Consider the following 18,429-nt stretch of genomic DNA (forward strand, 5'->3'; position numbering starts at 1 on the left):
ATATTGAAAAAAGGTCCATCAAATTCAACCTATAAACCAGCCGTGTTGATCCAGAGGAAGGCAAAAACTGTCTTGGAGTGCATTCCAATGTTGTCATTAGGGGAAAAATTCCTCCCTTACTCCAAATATGGCTATTAGAATAAATTCCTGGATCAAAGTTCCATCTCCAGAATCTGGTACAAATATGATGAAATTTTATATTTTTCAAAAAAACACTTTTCAATGTGGCAGAGAGTTCAATCGTCGAACTGCTCTTACAGTAAAGAATCCCCGTCTGTGATGAGGTCCTTTAATTACCTTGCTTTCCCTTCTTTGCACGCATTCTAGTTCAGCAATGTCCTTCTCATACACAGGTGCTCAAAACTGTACACAATATTCCATGTATGGTCTAACCGGTGATTTATAGAAATGCAGAGTTTGTTGCATGAAATCATCTTAGAGGTCCAATTTCAACCTTAAGGACAAAAATAATATCTTGATTTTGCCTCTTTGTATTCCGATAGTCATAACTTTATTATTTTTCCGTCCTCATAGTCATATAAGGGCTTGTTTTTAGCGAGACAAGTTCTTGTTTTTAATGGCAGCATTTAATGTACCATATAATGTACTGAAGAAAACTCTTTGTGGGGTGGAATGGAAAACACAAAAGCAATTTGTCCAATGCTTTTTGAGTAGTAAAAATTGCAAGTTTATTTTATTATTCAGGTTAATAGGATATCAATATGAATACACGTTTGCATGTATTTTCTACTGACGTGACGTGAATCTTTGGTGTATAAGTGGCCGGTTAGCTCAGTTGGTTAGAGTGTGGTGCTAATAACGCCAAGGTCACAGGTTCGATCCCCGTACAGGCCGTGGAAGCTCGCTTTTGTTACATGCTTGTTACAGAGTTGAATAGTTGATAATATTGAAAAAAGGTCCATCAAATTCAACCTATAAACCTGCTGTGTTGATCCAGAGGAAGGCAAAAACTGTCTTGGAGTGCATTCCAATGTTGTCATTAGGGGAAAAATTCCTCCCTTACTCCAAATATGGCTATTAGAATAAATTCCTGGATCAAAGTTCCATCTCCAGAATCTGGTACAAATATGATGACATTTTATATTTTTCAAAAAAACACTTTTCAATGTGGCAGAGAGTTCAATCGTCGAACTTCTCTAACAGTAAAGAATCCCCGTCTGTGATGAGGTCCTTTAATTACCTTGCTTTCCCTTCTTTGCACGCATTCTAGTTCAGCAATGTCTTTCTCATACACAGGTGCTCAAAACTGTACACAATATTCCATGTATGGTCTAACCGGTGATTTATAGAAATGCAGAGTTTGTTGCATGAAATCATCTTTTTAGCGAGACAAGTTCTTGTTTTTAATGGCAGCATTTAATGTACCATATAATGTACTGAAAGAAAACTCTTTGTGGGGTGGAATGGAAAAATAATATCTTGATTTTGCCTCTTTGTATTCCGATAGTCATAACTTTATTATTTTTCCGTCCTCATAGTCATATAAGGGCTTGTTTTTAGCGAGACAAGTTCTTGTTTTTAATGGCAGCATTTAATGTACCATATAATGTACTGAAGAAAACTCTTTGTGGGGTGGAATGGAAAACACAAAAGCAATTTGTCCAATGCTTTTTGAGTAGTAAAAATTGCAAGTTTATTTTATTATTCAGGTTAATAGGATATCAATATGAATACACGTTTGCATGTATTTTCTACTGACGTGACGTGAATCTTTGGTGTAAAAGTGGCCGGTTAGCTCAGTTGGTTAGAGCGTGGTGCTAATAACGCCAAGGTCACGGGTTCGATCCCCGTACGGGCCATGGAAGCTCACTTTTGTTACATGCTTGTTACAGAGTTGAATAGTTGATAATATTGAAAAAAGGTCCATCAAATTCAACCTATAAACCAGCCGTGTTGATCCAGAGGAAGGCAAAAACTGTCTTGGAGTGCATTCCAATGTTGTCATTAGGGGAAAAATTCCTCCCTTACTCCAAATATGGCTATTAGAATAAATTCCTGGATCAAAGTTCCATCTCCAGAATCTGGTACAAATATGATGAAATTTTATATTTTTCAAAAAAACACTTTTCAATGTGGCAGAGAGTTCAATCGTCGAACTGCTCTTACAGTAAAGAATCCCCGTCTGTGATGAGGTCCTTTAATTACCTTGCTTTCCCTTCTTTGCACGCATTCTAGTTCAGCAATGTCCTTCTCATACACAGGTGCTCAAAACTGTACACAATATTCCATGTATGGTCTAACCGGTGATTTATAGAAATGCAGAGTTTGTTGCATGAAATCATCTTAGAGGTCCAATTTCAACCTTAAGGACAAAAATAATATCTTGATTTTGCCTCTTTGTATTCCGATAGTCATAACTTTATTATTTTTCCGTCCTCATAGTCATATAAGGGCTTGTTTTTAGCGAGACAAGTTCTTGTTTTTAATGGCAGCATTTAATGTACCATATAATGTACTGAAGAAAACTCTTTGTGGGGTGGAATGGAAAACACAAAAGCAATTTGTCCAATGCTTTTTGAGTAGTAAAAATTGCAAGTTTATTTTATTATTCAGGTTAATAGGATATCAATATGAATACACGTTTGCATGTATTTTCTACTGACGTGACGTGAATCTTTGGTGTATAAGTGGCCGGTTAGCTCAGTTGGTTAGAGTGTGGTGCTAATAACGCCAAGGTCACAGGTTCGATCCCCGTACAGGCCGTGGAAGCTCGCTTTTGTTACATGCTTGTTACAGAGTTGAATAGTTGATAATATTGAAAAAAGGTCCATCAAATTCAACCTATAAACCTGCTGTGTTGATCCAGAGGAAGGCAAAAACTGTCTTGGAGTGCATTCCAATGTTGTCATTAGGGGAAAAATTCCTCCCTTACTCCAAATATGGCTATTAGAATAAATTCCTGGATCAAAGTTCCATCTCCAGAATCTGGTACAAATATGATGACATTTTATATTTTTCAAAAAAACACTTTTCAATGTGGCAGAGAGTTCAATCGTCGAACTTCTCTAACAGTAAAGAATCCCCGTCTGTGATGAGGTCCTTTAATTACCTTGCTTTCCCTTCTTTGCACGCATTCTAGTTCAGCAATGTCTTTCTCATACACAGGTGCTCAAAACTGTACACAATATTCCATGTATGGTCTAACCGGTGATTTATAGAAATGCAGAGTTTGTTGCATGAAATCATCTTAGAGGTCCAATTTCAACCTTAAGGACAAAAATAATATCTTGATTTTGCCTCTTTGTATTCCGATAGTCATAACTTTATTATTTTTCCGTCCTCATAGTCATATAAGGGCTTGTTTTTAGCGAGACAAGTTCTTGTTTTTAATGGCAGCATTTAATGTACCATATAATGTACTGAAAGAAAACTCTTTGTGGGGTGGAATGGAAAACACAAAAGCAATTTGTCCAATGCTTTTTGAGTAGTAAAAATTTCAAGTTTATTTTATTATTCAGGTTAATAGGATATCAATATGAATACACGTTTGCATGTATTTTCTACTGACGTGACGTGAATCTTTGGTGTAAAAGTGGCCGGTTAGCTCAGTTGGGGAGAGCGTGGTGCTAATAACGCAAAGGTCACGGGTTCGATCCCCGTATGGGCCATGGAAGCTCACTTTTGTTACATGCTTGTTACAGAGTTGAATAGTTGATAATATTGAAAAAAGGTCCATCAAATTCAACCTATAAACCTGCCGTGTTGATCCAGAGGAAGGCAAAAACTGTCTTGGAGTGCATTCCAATGTTGTCATTAGGGGAAAAATTCCTCCCTTACTCCAAATATGGCTATTAGAATAAATTCCTGGATCAAAGTTCCATCTCCAGAATCTGGTACAAATATGTTGAAATTTTATATTTTTCAAAAAAACACTTTTCAATGTGGCAGAGAGTTCAATCGTCGAACTGCTCTTACAGTAAAGAATCCCCGTCTGTGATGAGGTCCTTTAATTACCTTGCTTTCCCTTCTTTGCACGCATTCTAGTTCAGCAATGTCCTTCTCATACACAGGTGCTCAAAACTGTACACAATATTCCATGTATGGTCTAACCGGTGATTTATAGAAATGCAGAGTTTGTTGCATGAAATCATCTTAGAGGTCCAATTTCAACCTTAAGGACAAAAATAATATCTTGATTTTGCCTCTTTGTATTCCGATAGTCATAACTTTATTATTTTTCCGTCCTCATAGTCATATAAGGGCTTGTTTTTAGCGAGACAAGTTCTTGTTTTTAATGGCAGCATTTAATGTACCATATAATGTACTGAAGAAAACTCTTTGTGGGGTGGAATGGAAAACACAAAAGCAATTTGTCCAATGCTTTTTGAGTAGTAAAAATTGCAAGTTTATTTTATTATTCAGGTTAATAGGATATCAATATGAATACACGTTTGCATGTATTTTCTACTGACGTGACGTGAATCTTTGGTGTAAAAGTGGCCGGTTAGCTCAGTTGGTTAGAGCGTGGTGCTAATAACGCCAAGGTCACGGGTTCGATCCCCATTCGGGCAATGTAAGCTCACTTTTGTTACAGAGTTGAATAGTTGATAATATTGAAAAAAGGTCCATCAAATTCAACCTATAAACCTGCCGTGTTGATCCAGAGGAAGGCAAAAACTGTCTTGGAGTGCATTCCAATGTTGTCATTAGGGGAAAAATTCCTCCCTTACTCCAAATATGGCTATTAGAATAAATTCCTGGATCAAAGTTCCATCTCCAGAATCTGGTAGTAATATGATGAAATTTTATATTTTTCAAAAAAACACTTTTCAATGTGGCAGAGAGTTCAATCGTCGAACTGCTCTTACAGTAAAGAATCCCCGTCTGTGATGAGGTCCTTTAATTACCTTGCTTTCCCTTCTTTGCACGCATTCTAGTTCAGCAATGTCCTTCTCATACACAGGTGCTTAAAACTGTACACAATATTCCATGTATGGTCTAACCGGTGATTTATAGAAATGCAGAGTTTGTTGCATGAAATCATCTTAGAGGTCCAATTTCAACCTTAAGGACAAAAATAATATCTTGATTTTGCCTCTTTGTATTCCGATAGTCATAACTTTATTATTTTTCCGTCCTCATAGTCATATAAGGGCTTGTTTTTAGCGAGACAAGTTCTTGTTTTTAATGGCAGCATTTAATGTACCATATAATGTACTGAAAGAAAACTCTTTGTGGGGTGGAATGGAAAACACAAAAGCAATTTGTCCAATGCTTTTTGAGTAGTAAAAATTTCAAGTTTATTTTATTATTCAGGTTAATAGGATATCAATATGAATACACGTTTGCATGTATTTTCTACTGACGTGACGTGAATCTTTGGTGTAAAAGTGGCCGGTTAGCTCAGTTGGTTAGAGCGTGGTGCTAATATTGCCAAGGTCACGGGTTCGATCCCCGTATGGGCCATGGAAGCTCACTTTTGTTACATGCTTGTTACAGAGTTGAATAGTTGATAATATTGAAAAAAGGTCCATCAAATTCAACATATAAACCTGCCGTGTTGATCCAGAGGAAGGCAAAAACTGTCTTGGAGTGCATTCCAAAGTTGTCATTAGGGGAAAAATTCCTCCCTTACTCCAAATATGGCTATTAGAATAAATTCCTGGATCAAAGTTCCATCTCCAGAATCTGGTACAAATATGATGAAATTTTATATTTTTCAAAAAAACACTTTTCAATGTGGCAGAGAGTTCAATCGTCGAACTTCTCTTACAGTAAAGAATCCCCGTCTGTGATGAGGTCCTTTAATTACCTTGCTTTCCCTTCTTTGCACGCATTCTAGTTCAGCAATGTCCTTCTCATACACAGGTGCTTAAAACTGTACACAATATTCCATGTATGGTCTAACCGGTGATTTATAGAAATGCAGAGTTTGTTGCATGAAATCATCTTAGAGGTCCAATTTCAACCTTAAGGACAAAAATAATATCTTCATTTTGCCTCTTTGTATTCCGATAGTCATAACTTTATTATTTTTCCGTCCTCATAGTCATATAAGGGCTTGTTTTTAGCGAGACAAGTTCTTGTTTTTAATGGCAGCATTTAATGTACCATATAATGTACTGAAAGAAAACTCTTTGTGGGGTGGAATGGAAAACACAAAAGCAATTTGTCCAATGCTTTTTGAGTAGTAAAAATTGCAAGTTTATTTTATTATTCAGGTTAATAGGATATCAATATGAATACACGTTTGCATGTATTTTCTACTGACGTGACGTGAATCTTTGGTGTTAAAGTGGCCGGTTAGCTCAGTTGGTTAGAGCGTGGTGCTAATAACGCCAAGGTCACGGGTTCGATCCCCGTACGGGCCATGGAAGCTCACTTTTGTTACAGAGTTGAATAGTTGATAATATTGAAAAAAGGTCCATCAAATTCAACCTATAAACCTGCCGTGTTGATCCAGAGGAAGGCAAAAACTGTCTTGGAGTGCATTCCAATGTTGTCATTAGGGGAAAAAGTCCTCCCTTACTTCAAATATGGCTATTAGAATAAATTCCTGGATCAAAGTTCCATCTCCAGAATCTGGTACAAATATGATGACATTTTATATTTTTCAAAAAAACACTTTTCAATGTGGCAGAGAGTTCAATCGTCGAACTGCTCTTACAGTAAAGAATCCCCGTCTGTGATGAGGTCCTTTAATTACCTTGCTTTCCCTTCTTTGCACGCATTCTAGTTCAGCAATGTCCTTCTCATACACAGGTGCTCAAAACTGTACACAATATTCCATGTATGATCTAACCGGTGATTTATAGAAATGCAGAGTTTGTTGCATGAAATCATCTTAGAGGTCCAATTTCAACCTTAAGGACAAAAATAATATCTTGATTTTGCCTCTTTGTATTCCGATAGTCATAACTTTATTATTTTTCCGTCCTCATAGTCATATAAGGGCTTGTTTTTAGCGAGACAAGTTCTTGTTTTTAATGGCAGCATTTAATGTACCCTATAATGTACTGAAAGAAAACTCTTTGTGGGGTGGAATGGAAAACACAAAAGCAATTTGTCCAATGCTTTTTGAGTAGTAAAAATTGCAAGTTTATTTTATTATTCAGGTTAATAGGATATCAATATGAATACACGTTTGCATGTATTTTCTACTGACGTGACGTGAATCTTTGGTGTAAAAGTGGGTGGTTAGCTCAGTTGGTTAGAGCGTGGTGCTAATAATGCCAAGGTCAGGGGTTCGATCCCCGTACGGGCCATGGAAGCTCACTTTTGTTACATGCTTGTTACATGCTTGTTACATGCTTGTTACAGAGTTGAATAGTTGATAATATTGAAAAAAGGTCCATCAAATTCAACCTATAAACCTGCAGTGTTGATCCAGAGGAAGGCAAAAACTGTCTTGGAGTGCATTCCAATGTTGTCATTAGGGGAAAAATTCCTCCCTTACTCCAAATATGGCTATTAGAATAAATTCCTGGATCAAAGTTCCATCTCCAGAATCTGGTACAAATATGATGACATTTTATATTTTTCAAAAAAACACTTTTCAATGTGGCCGTGTTGATCCAGAGGAAGGCAAAAACTGTCTTGGAGTGCATTCCAATGTTGTCATTAGGGGAAAAATTCCTCCCTTACTCCAAATATGGCTATTAGAATAAATTCCTGGATCAAAGTTCCATCTCCAGAATCTGGTACAAATATGATGAAATTTTATATTTTTCAAAAAAACACTTTTCAATGTGGCAGAGAGTTCAATCGTCGAACTTCTCTTACAGTAAAGAATCCCCGTCTGTGATGAGGTCCTTTAATTACCTTGCTTTCCCTTCTTTGCACGCATTCTAGTTCAGCAATGTCCTTCTCATACACAGGTGCTTAAAACTGTACACAATATTCCATGTATGGTCTAACCGGTGATTTATAGAAATGCAGAGTTTGTTGCATGAAATCATCTTAGAGGTCCAATTTCAACCTTAAGGACAAAAATAATATCTTCATTTTGCCTCTTTGTATTCCGATAGTCATAACTTTATTATTTTTCCGTCCTCATAGTCATATAAGGGCTTGTTTTTAGCGAGACAAGTTCTTGTTTTTAATGGCAGCATTTAATGTACCATATAATGTACTGAAAGAAAACTCTTTGTGGGGTGGAATGGAAAACACAAAAGCAATTTGTCCAATGCTTTTTGAGTAGTAAAAATTGCAAGTTTATTTTATTATTCAGGTTAATAGGATATCAATATGAATACACGTTTGCATGTATTTTCTACTGACGTGACGTGAATCTTTGGTGTTAAAGTGGCCGGTTAGCTCAGTTGGTTAGAGCGTGGTGCTAATAACACCAAGGTCACGGGTTCGATCCCCGTACGTGCCATGTAAGCTCACTTTTGTTACATGCTTGTTACAGAGTTGAATAGTTGATTTTATTGAAAAAAGGTCCATCAAATTCAACCTATAAACCTGCCGTGTTGATCCAGAGGAAGGCAAAAACTGTCTTGGAGTGCATTCCAATGTTGTCATTAGGGGAAAAAGTCCTCCCTTACTTCAAATATGGCTATTAGAATAAATTCCTGGATCAAAGTTCCATCTCCAGAATCTGGTACAAATATGATGACATTTTATATTTTTCAAAAAAACACTTTTCAATGTGGCAGAGAGTTCAATCGTCGAACTGCTCTTACAGTAAAGAATCCCCGTCTGTGATGAGGTCCTTTAATTACCTTGCTTTCCCTTCTTTGCACGCATTCTAGTTCAGCAATGTCCTTCTCATACACAGGTGCTCAAAACTGTACACAATATTCCATGTATGATCTAACCGGTGATTTATAGAAATGCAGAGTTTGTTGCATGAAATCATCTTAGAGGTCCAATTTCAACCTTAAGGACAAAAATAATATCTTGATTTTGCCTCTTTGTATTCCGATAGTCATAACTTTATTATTTTTCCGTCCTCATAGTCATATAAGGGCTTGTTTTTAGCGAGACAAGTTCTTGTTTTTAATGGCAGCATTTAATGTACCCTATAATGTACTGAAAGAAAACTCTTTGTGGGGTGGAATGGAAAACACAAAAGCAATTTGTCCAATGCTTTTTGAGTAGTAAAAATTGCAAGTTTATTTTATTATTCAGGTTAATAGGATATCAATATGAATACACGTTTGCATGTATTTTCTACTGACGTGACGTGAATCTTTGGTGTAAAAGTGGGTGGTTAGCTCAGTTGGTTAGAGCGTGGTGCTAATAATGCCAAGGTCAGGGGTTCGATCCCCGTACGGGCCATGGAAGCTCACTTTTGTTACATGCTTGTTACAGAGTTGAATAGTTGATAATATTGAAAAAAGGTCCATCAAATTCAACCTATAAACCTGCAGTGTTGATCCAGAGGAAGGCAAAAACTGTCTTGGAGTGCATTCCAATGTTGTCATTAGGGGAAAAATTCCTCCCTTACTCCAAATATGGCTATTAGAATAAATTCCTGGATCAAAGTTCCATCTCCAGAATCTGGTACAAATATGATGACATTTTATATTTTTCAAAAAAACACTTTTCAATGTGGCCGTGTTGATCCAGAGGAAGGCAAAAACTGTCTTGGAGTGCATTCCAATGTTGTCATTAGGGGAAAAATTCCTCCCTTACTCCAAATATGGCTATTAGAATAAATTCCTGGATCAAAGTTCCATCTCCAGAATCTGGTACAAATATGATGAAATTTTATATTTTTCAAAAAAACACTTTTCAATGTGGCAGAGAGTTCAATCGTCGAACTGCTCTTACAGTAAAGAATCCCCGTCTGTGATGAGGTCCTTTAATTACCTTGCTTTCCCTTCTTTGCACGCATTCTAGTTCAGCAATGTCCTTCTCATACACAGGTGCTCAAAACTGTAGACAATATTCCATGTATGGTCTAACCGGTGATTTATAGAAATGCAGAGTTTGTTGCATGAAATCATCTTAGAGGTCCAATTTCAACCTTAAGGACAAAAATAATATCTTGATTTTGCCTCTTTGTATTCCGATAGTCATAACTTTATTATTTTTACGTCCTCATAGTCATATAAGGGCTTGTTTTTAGCAAGACAAGTTCTTGTTTTTAATGGCAGCATTTAATGTACCATATAATGTACTGAAGAAAACTCTTTGTGGGGTGGAATGGAAAACACAAAAGCAATTTGTCCAATGCTTTTTGAGTAGTAAAAATTGCAAGTTTATTTTATTATTCAGGTTAATAGGATATCAATATGAATACACGTTTGCATGTATTTTCTACTGACGTGACGTGAATCTTTGGTGTAAAAGTGGCCGGTTAGCTCAGTTGGTTAGAGCGTGTTGCTAATAACGCCAAGGTCACGGGTTCGATCCCCGTTCGGGCCATGGAAGCTCACTTTTGTTACATGCTTGTTACTTGAATAGTTGATAATATTGAAAAAAGGTCCATCAAATTCAACCTGTAAACCTGCCGTGTTGATCCAGAGGAAGGCAAAAACTGTCTTGGAGTGCATTCCAATGTTGTCATTAGGGGAAAAATTCCTCCCTTACTCCAAATATGGCTATTAGAATAAATTCCTGGATCAAAGTTCCATCTCCAGAATCTGGTACAAATATGATGAAATTTTATATTTTTCAAAAAAACACTTTTCAATGTGGCAGAGAGTTCAATCGTCGAACTTCTCTTACAGTAAAGAATCCCCGTCTGTGATGAGGTCCTTTAATTACCTTGCTTTCCCTTCTTTGCACGCATTCTAGTTCAGCAATGTCCTTCTCATACACAGGTGCTTAAAACTGTACACAATATTCCATGTATGGTCTAACCGGTGATTTATAGAAATGCAGAGTTTGTTGCATGAAATCATCTTAGAGGTCCAATTTCAACCTTAAGGACAAAAATAATATCTTCATTTTGCCTCTTTGTATTCCGATAGTCATAACTTTATTATTTTTCCGTCCTCATAGTCATATAAGGGCTTGTTTTTAGCGAGACAAGTTCTTGTTTTTAATGGCAGCATTTAATGTACCATATAATGTACTGAAAGAAAACTCTTTGTGGGGTGGAATGGAAAACACAAAAGCAATTTGTCCAATGCTTTTTGAGTAGTAAAAATTGCAAGTTTATTTTATTATTCAGGTTAATAGGATATCAATATGAATACACGTTTGCATGTATTTTCTACTGACGTGACGTGAATCTTTGGTGTTAAAGTGGCTGGTTAGCTCAGTTGGTTAGAGCGTGGTGCTAATAACGCCAAGGTCACGGGTTCGATCCCCGTACGGGCCATGGAAGCTCACTTTTGTTACAGAGTTGAATAGTTGATAATATTGAAAAAAGGTCCATCAAATTCAACCTATAAACCTGCCGTGTTGATCCAGAGGAAGGCAAAAACTGTCTTGGAGTGCATTCCAATATTGTCATTAGGGGAAAAATTCCTCCCTTACTCCAAATATGGCTATTAGAATAAATTCCTGGATCAAAGTTCCATCTCCAGAATCTGGTACAAATATGATGAAATTTTATATTTTTCAAAAAAACACTTTTCAATGTGGCAGAGAGTTCAATCGTCGAACTTCTCTTACAGTAAAGAATCCCCGTCTGTGATGAGGTCCTTTAATTACCTTGCTTTCCCTTCTTTGCACGCATTCTAGTTCAGCAATGTCCTTCTCATACACAGGTGCTTAAAACTGTACACAATATTCCATGTATGGTCTAACCGGTGATTTATAGAAATGCAGAGTTTGTTGCATGAAATCATCTTAGAGGTCCAATTTCAACCTTAAGGACAAAAATAATATCTTGATTTTGCCTCTTTGTATTCCGATAGTCATAACTTTATTATTTTTCCGTCCTCATAGTCATATAAGGGCTTGTTTTTAGCGAGACAAGTTCTTGTTTTTAATGGCAGCATTTAATGTACCATATAATGTACTGAAAGAAAACTCTTTGTGGGGTGGAATGGAAAACACAAAAGCAATTTGTCCAATGCTTTTTGAGTAGTAAAAATTGCAAGTTTATTTTATTATTCAGGTTAATAGGATATCAATATGAATACACGTTTGCATGTATTTTCTACTGATGTGACGTGAATCTTTGGTGTAAAAGTGGCCGGTTAGCTCAGTTGGTTAGAGCGTGGTGCTAATAACGCCAAGGTCACGGGTTTGATCCCCGTACGGGCCATGGAAGCTCACTTTTGTTACAGAGTTGAATAGTTGATAATATTGAAAAAAGGTCCATCAAATTCAACCTATAAACCTGCCGTGTTGATCCAGAGGAAGGCAAAAACTGTCTTGGAGTGCATTCCAATGTTGTCATTAGGGGAAAAATTCCTCCCTTACTCCAAATATGGCTATTAGAATAAATTCCTGGATCAAAGTTCCATCTCCAGAATCTGGTACAAATATGATGAAATTTTATATTTTTCAAAAAAACACTTTTCAATGTGGCAGAGTTCAATCGTCGAACTGCTCTTACAGTAAAGAATCCCCGTCTGTGATGAGGTCCTTTAATTACCTTGCTTTCCCTTCTTTGCACGCATTCTAGTTCAGCAATGTCCTTCTCATACACAGGTGCTCAAAACTGTACACAATATTCCATGTATGGTCTAACCGGTGATTTATAGAAATGCAGAGTTTGTTGCATGAAATCATCTTAGAGGTCCAATTTCAACCTTAAGGACAAAAATAATATCTTGATTTTGCCTCTTTGTATTCCGATAGTTATAACTTTATTATTTTTCCGTCCTCATAGTCATATAAGGGCTTGTTTTTAGCGAGACAAGTTCTTGTTTTTAATGGCAGCATTTAATGTACCATATAATGTACTGAAAGAAAACTCTTTGTGGGGTGGAATGGAAAACACAAAAGCAATTTGTCCAATGCTTTTTGAGTAGTAAAAATTGCAAGTTTATTTTATTATTCAGGTTAATAGGATATCAATATGAATACACGTTTGCATGTATTTTCTACTGACGTGACGTGAATCTCTGGTGTAAAAGTGGCCGGTTAGCTCAGTTGGTTAGAGCGTGGTGCTAATAATGCCAAGGTCACGGGTTCGATCCCCGTTCGGGCCATGGAAGCTCACTTTTGTTACATGCTTGTTACATGCTTGTTACATGCTTGTTACAGAGTTGAATAGTTGATATTATTGAAAAAAGGTCCATCAAATTCAACCTATAAACCTACCGTGTTGATCCAGAGGAAGGCAAAAACTGTCTTGGAGTGCATTCCAATGTTGTCATTAGGGGAAAAAGTCCTCCCTTACTCCAAATATGGCTATTAGAATAAATTCCTGGATCAAAGTTCCATCTCCAGAATCTGGTACAAATATGATGAAATTTTATATTATTCAAAAAAACACTTTTCAATGTGGTAGAGAGTTCAATCGTCGAACTGCTCTTACAGTAAAGAATCCCCGTCTGTGATGAGGTCCTTTAATTACCTTGCTTTCCCTTCTTTGCACACATTCTAGTTCAGCAATGTCCTTCTCATACACGGGTGCTCAAAACTGTACACAATATTCCATGTATGGTCTAACCGGTGATTTATAGAAATGCAGAGTTTGTTGCATGAAATCATCTTAGAGGTCCAATTTCAACCTTAAGGACAAAAATAATATCTTGATTTTGCCTCTTTGTATTCCGATAGTCATAACTTTATTATTTTTCCGTCCTCATAGTCATATAAGGGCTTGTTTTTAGCGAGACAAGTTCTTGTTTTTAATGGCAGCATTTAATGTACCATATAATGTACTGAAAGAAAACTCTTTGTGGGGTGGAATGGAAAACACAAAAGCAATTTGTCCAATGCTTTTTGAGTAGTAAAAATTGCAAGTTTATTTTATTATTCAGGTTAATAGGATATCAATATGAATACACGTTTGCATGTATTTTCTACTGACGTGACGTGAATCTTTGGTGTAAAAGTGGGTGGTTAGCTCAGTTGGTTAGAGCGTGGTGCTAATAATGCCAAGGTCAGGGGTTCGATCCCCGTACGGGCCATGGAAGCTCACTTTTGTTACATGCTTGTTACAGAGTTGAATAGTTGATAATATTGAAAAAAGGTCCATCAAATTCAACCTATAAACCTGCAGTGTTGATCCAGAGGAAGGCAAAAACTGTCTTGGAGTGCATTCCAATGTTGTCATTAGGGGAAAAATTCCTCCCTTACTCCAAATATGGCTATTAGAATAAATTCCTGGATCAAAGTTCCATCTCCAGAATCTGGTACAAATATGATGACATTTTATATTTTTCAAAAAAACACTTTTCAATGTGGCCGTGTTGATCCAGAGGAAGGCAAAAACTGTCTTGGAGTGCATTCCAATGTTGTCATTAGGGGAAAAATTCCTCCCTTACTCCAAATATGGCTATTAGAATAAATTCCTGGATCAAAGTTCCATCTCCAGAATCTGGTACAAATATGATGAAATTTTATATTTTTCAAAAAAACACTTTTCAATGTGGCAGAGAGTTCAATCGTCGAACTGCTCTTACAGTAAAGAATCCCCGTCTGTGATGAGGTCCTTTAATTACCTTGCTTTCCCTTCTTTGCACGCATTCTAGTTCAGCAATGTCCTTCTCATACACAGGTGCTCAAAACTGTAGACAATATTCCATGTATGGTCTAACCGGTGATTTATAGAAATGCAGAGTTTGTTGCATGAAATCATCTTAGAGGTCCAATTTCAACCTTAAGGACAAAAATAATATCTTGATTTTGCCTCTTTGTATTCCGATAGTCATAACTTTATTATTTTTACGTCCTCATAGTCATATAAGGGCTTGTTTTTAGCGAGACAAGTTCTTGTTTTTAATGGCAGCATTTAATGTACCATATAATGTACTGAAGAAAACTCTTTGTGGGGTGGAATGGAAAACACAAAAGCAATTTGTCCAATGCTTTTTGAGTAGTAAAAATTGCAAGTTTATTTTATTATTCAGGTTAATAGGATATCAATATGAATACACGTTTGCATGTATTTTCTACTGACGTGACGTGAATCTTTGGTGTAAAAGTGGCCGGTTAGCTCAGTTGGTTAGAGCGTGGGGCTAATAATGCCAAGGTCATGGGTTCGATCCCCGTATGGGCCATAGAAGCTTACTTTTGTTACATGCTTGTTACAGAGTTGAATAGTTGATAATATTGAAAAAAGGTCCATCAAATTCAACCTATAAACCTGCCGTGTTGATCCAGAGGAAGGCAAAAACTGTCTTGGAGTGCATTCCAATGTTGTCATTAGGGGAAAAATTCCTCCCTTACTCCAAATATGGCTATTAGAATAAATTCCTGGATCAAAGTTCCATCTCCAGAATCTGGTACAAATATGATGAAATTTTATATTTTTCAAAAAAACACTTTTCAATGTGGCAGAGAGTTCAATCGTCGAACTGCTCTTACAGTAAAGAATCCCCGTCTGTGATGAGGTCCTTTAATTACCTTGCTTTCCCTTCTTTGCACGCATTCTAGTTCAGCAATGTCCTTCTCATACACAGGTGCTCAAAACTGTACACAATATTCCATGTATGGTGTAACCGGTGATTTATAGAAATGCAGAGTTTGTTGCATGAAATCATCTTAGAGGTCCAATTTCAACCTTAAGGACAAAAATAATATCTTGATTTTGCCTCTTTGTATTCCGATAGTCATAACTTTATTATTTTTCCGTCCTCATAGTCATATAAGGGCTTGTTTTTAGCGAGACAAGTTCTTGTTTTTAATGGCAGCATTTAATGTACCATATAATGTACTGAAAGAAAACTCTTTGTGGGTGGAATGGAAAACACAAAAGCAATTTGTCCAATGCTTTTTGAGTAGTAAAAATTGCAAGTTTATTTTATTATTCAGGTTAATAGGATATCAATATGAATACACGTTTGCATGTATTTTCTACTGACGTGACGTGAATCTTTGGTGTAAAAGTGGCCGGTTAGCTCAGTTGGTTAGAGCGTGGGGCTAATAACGCCAAGGTCATGGGTTCGATCCCCGTATGGGCCATGGAAGCTCACTTTTGTTACATGCTTGTTACAGAGTTGAATAGTTGATAATATTGAAAAAAGGTCCATCAAATTCAACATATAAACCTGCCGTGTTGATCCAGAGGAAGGCAAAAACTGTCTTGGAGTGCATTCCAATGTTGTCATTAGGGGAAAAATTCCTCCCTTACTCCAAATATGGCTATTAGAATAAATTCCTGGATCAAAGTTCCATCTCCAGAATCTGGTACAAATATGATGAAATTTTATATTTTTCAAAAAAACACTTTTCAATGTGGCAGAGAGTTCAATCGTCGAACTGCTCTTACAGTAAAGAATCCCCGTCTGTGATGAGGTCCTTTAATTACCTTGCTTTCCCTTCTTTGCACGCATTCTAGTTCAGCAATGTCCTTCTCATACACAGGTGCTCAAAACTGTACACAATATTCCATGTATGGTGTAACCGGTGATTTATAGAAATGCAGAGTTTGTTGCATGAAATCATCTTAGAGGTTCAATTTCAACCTTAAGGACAAAAATAATATCTTGATTTTGCCTCTTTGTATTCCGATAGTCATAACTTTATTATTTTTCCGTCCTCATAGTCATATAAGGGCTTGTTTTTAGCGAGACAAGTTCTTGTTTTTAATGGCAGCATTTAATGTACCATATAATGTACTGAAAGAAAACTCTTTGTGGGGTGGAATGGAAAACACAAAAGCAATTTGTCCAATGCTTTTTGAGTAGTAAAAATTTCAAGTTTATTTTATTATTCAGGTTAATAGGATATCAATATGAATACACGTTTGCATGTATTTTCTACTGACGTGACGTGAATCTTTGGTGTAAAAGTGGCCGGTTAGCTCAGTTGGTTAGAGCGTGGTGCTAATAACACCAAGGTCACGGGTTCGATCCCCGTACGGGCCATGGAAGCTCACTTTTGTTACATGCTTGTTACAGAGTTGAATAGTTGATAATATTGAAAAAAGGTCCATCAAATTCAACCTATAAACCTGCCGTGTTGATCCAGAGGAAGGCAAAAACTGTCTTGGAGTGCATTCCAATGTTGTCATTAGGGGAAAAATTCCTCCCTTACTCCAAATATGGCTATTAGAATAAATTCCTGGATCAAAGTTCCATCTCCAGAATCTGGTACAAATATGATTATATTTTTCAAAAAAACACTTTTCAAAGTGGCAGAGAGTTCAATCGTTGAACTGCTCTTACAGTAAAGAATCCCCGTCTGTGATGAGGTCCTTTAATTACCTTGCTTTCCCTTCTTTGCACGCATTCTAGTTCAGCAATGTCCTTCTCATACACAGGTGCTCAAAACTGTACACAATATTCCATGTATGGTGTAACCGGTGATTTATAGAAATGCAGAGTTTGTTGCATGAAATCATCTTAGAGGTTCAATTTCAACCTTAAGGACAAAAATAATATCTTGATTTTGCCTCTTTGTATTCCGATAGTCATAACTTTATTATTTTTCCGTCCTCATAGTCATATAAGGGCTTGTTTTTAGCGAGACAAGTTCTTGTTTTTAATGGCAGCATTTAATGTACCATATAATGTACTGAAAGAAAACTCTTTGTGGGGTGGAATGGAAAACACAAAAGCAATTTGTCCAATGCTTTTTGAGTAGTAAAAATTGCAAGTTTATTTTATTATTCAGGTTAATAGGATATCAATATGAATACACGTTTGCATGTATTTTCTACTGACGTGACGTGAATCTTTGGTGTAAAAGTGGCCGGTTAGCTCAGTTGGTTAGAGCGTGGTGCTAATAACGCCAAGGTCACGGGTTCGATCCCCGTACGGGCCATGGAAGCTCACTTTTGTTACATGCTTGTTACAGAGTTGAATAGTTGATAATATTGAAAAAAGGTCCATCAAATTCAACCTATAAACCTGCCGTGTTGATCCAGAGGAAGGCAAAAACTGTCTTGGAGTGCATTCCAAAGTTGTCATTAGGGGAAAAATTCCTCCCTTACTCCAAATATGGCTATTAGAATAAATTCCTGGATCAAAGTTCCATCTCCAGAATCTGGTACAAATATGATGAAATTTTATATTTTTCAAAAAAACACTTTTCAATGTGGCAGAGAGTTCAATCGTTGAACTGCTCTTACAGTAAAGAATCCCCGTCTGTGATGAGGTCCTTTAATTACCTTGCTTTCCCTTCTTTGCACGCATTCTAGTTCAGCAATGTCCTTCTCATACACAGGTGCTCAAAACTGTACACAATATTCCATGTATGGTCTAACCGGTGATTTATAGAAATGCAGAGTTTGTTGCATGAAATCATCTTAGAGGCCCAATTTCAACCTTAAGGACAAAAATAATATCTTGATTTTGCCTCTTTGTATTCCGATAGTCATAACTTTATTATTTTTCCGTCCTATTTATATTTTAAATTTTATATTTTTCAAAAAAACACTTTTCAATGTGGCAGAGAGTTCAATCGTAGAACTTCTCTTACAGTAAAGAATCCCCGTCTGTG

At 36.6% G+C, this 18,429-nt stretch overlaps 6 non-coding genes across 6 annotated transcripts; all 6 read left to right on the forward strand.

Annotated features, from left to right (window-relative positions):
* The first annotated feature begins 1,746 nt into the window (after positions 1-1,746).
* TRNAI-AAU (transfer RNA isoleucine (anticodon AAU)) lies at positions 1,747-1,820 on the forward strand. The gene has a single exon. It is a non-coding gene; the product is annotated as a tRNA-Ile (tRNA).
* Positions 1,821-6,258: 4,438 nt separating this feature from the next.
* Positions 6,259-6,332, forward strand: TRNAI-AAU (transfer RNA isoleucine (anticodon AAU)). Its single transcript has one exon. It is a non-coding gene; the product is annotated as a tRNA-Ile (tRNA).
* A 4,833-nt stretch (positions 6,333-11,165) lies between these two features.
* Positions 11,166-11,239, forward strand: TRNAI-AAU (transfer RNA isoleucine (anticodon AAU)). The gene has a single exon. It is a non-coding gene; the product is annotated as a tRNA-Ile (tRNA).
* An 820-nt stretch (positions 11,240-12,059) lies between these two features.
* On the forward strand, positions 12,060-12,133 carry TRNAI-AAU (transfer RNA isoleucine (anticodon AAU)). Its single transcript has one exon. It is a non-coding gene; the product is annotated as a tRNA-Ile (tRNA).
* Positions 12,134-16,779: 4,646 nt separating this feature from the next.
* On the forward strand, positions 16,780-16,853 carry TRNAI-AAU (transfer RNA isoleucine (anticodon AAU)). The gene has a single exon. It is a non-coding gene; the product is annotated as a tRNA-Ile (tRNA).
* An 824-nt stretch (positions 16,854-17,677) lies between these two features.
* Positions 17,678-17,751, forward strand: TRNAI-AAU (transfer RNA isoleucine (anticodon AAU)). The gene has a single exon. It is a non-coding gene; the product is annotated as a tRNA-Ile (tRNA).
* The last annotated feature ends 678 nt before the right edge of the window (positions 17,752-18,429 follow it).

This window comes from Rhinoderma darwinii, chromosome 3 (genome assembly GCF_050947455.1).
Source record: "Rhinoderma darwinii isolate aRhiDar2 chromosome 3, aRhiDar2.hap1, whole genome shotgun sequence".
NCBI lineage: Eukaryota > Metazoa > Chordata > Amphibia > Anura > Rhinodermatidae > Rhinoderma > Rhinoderma darwinii.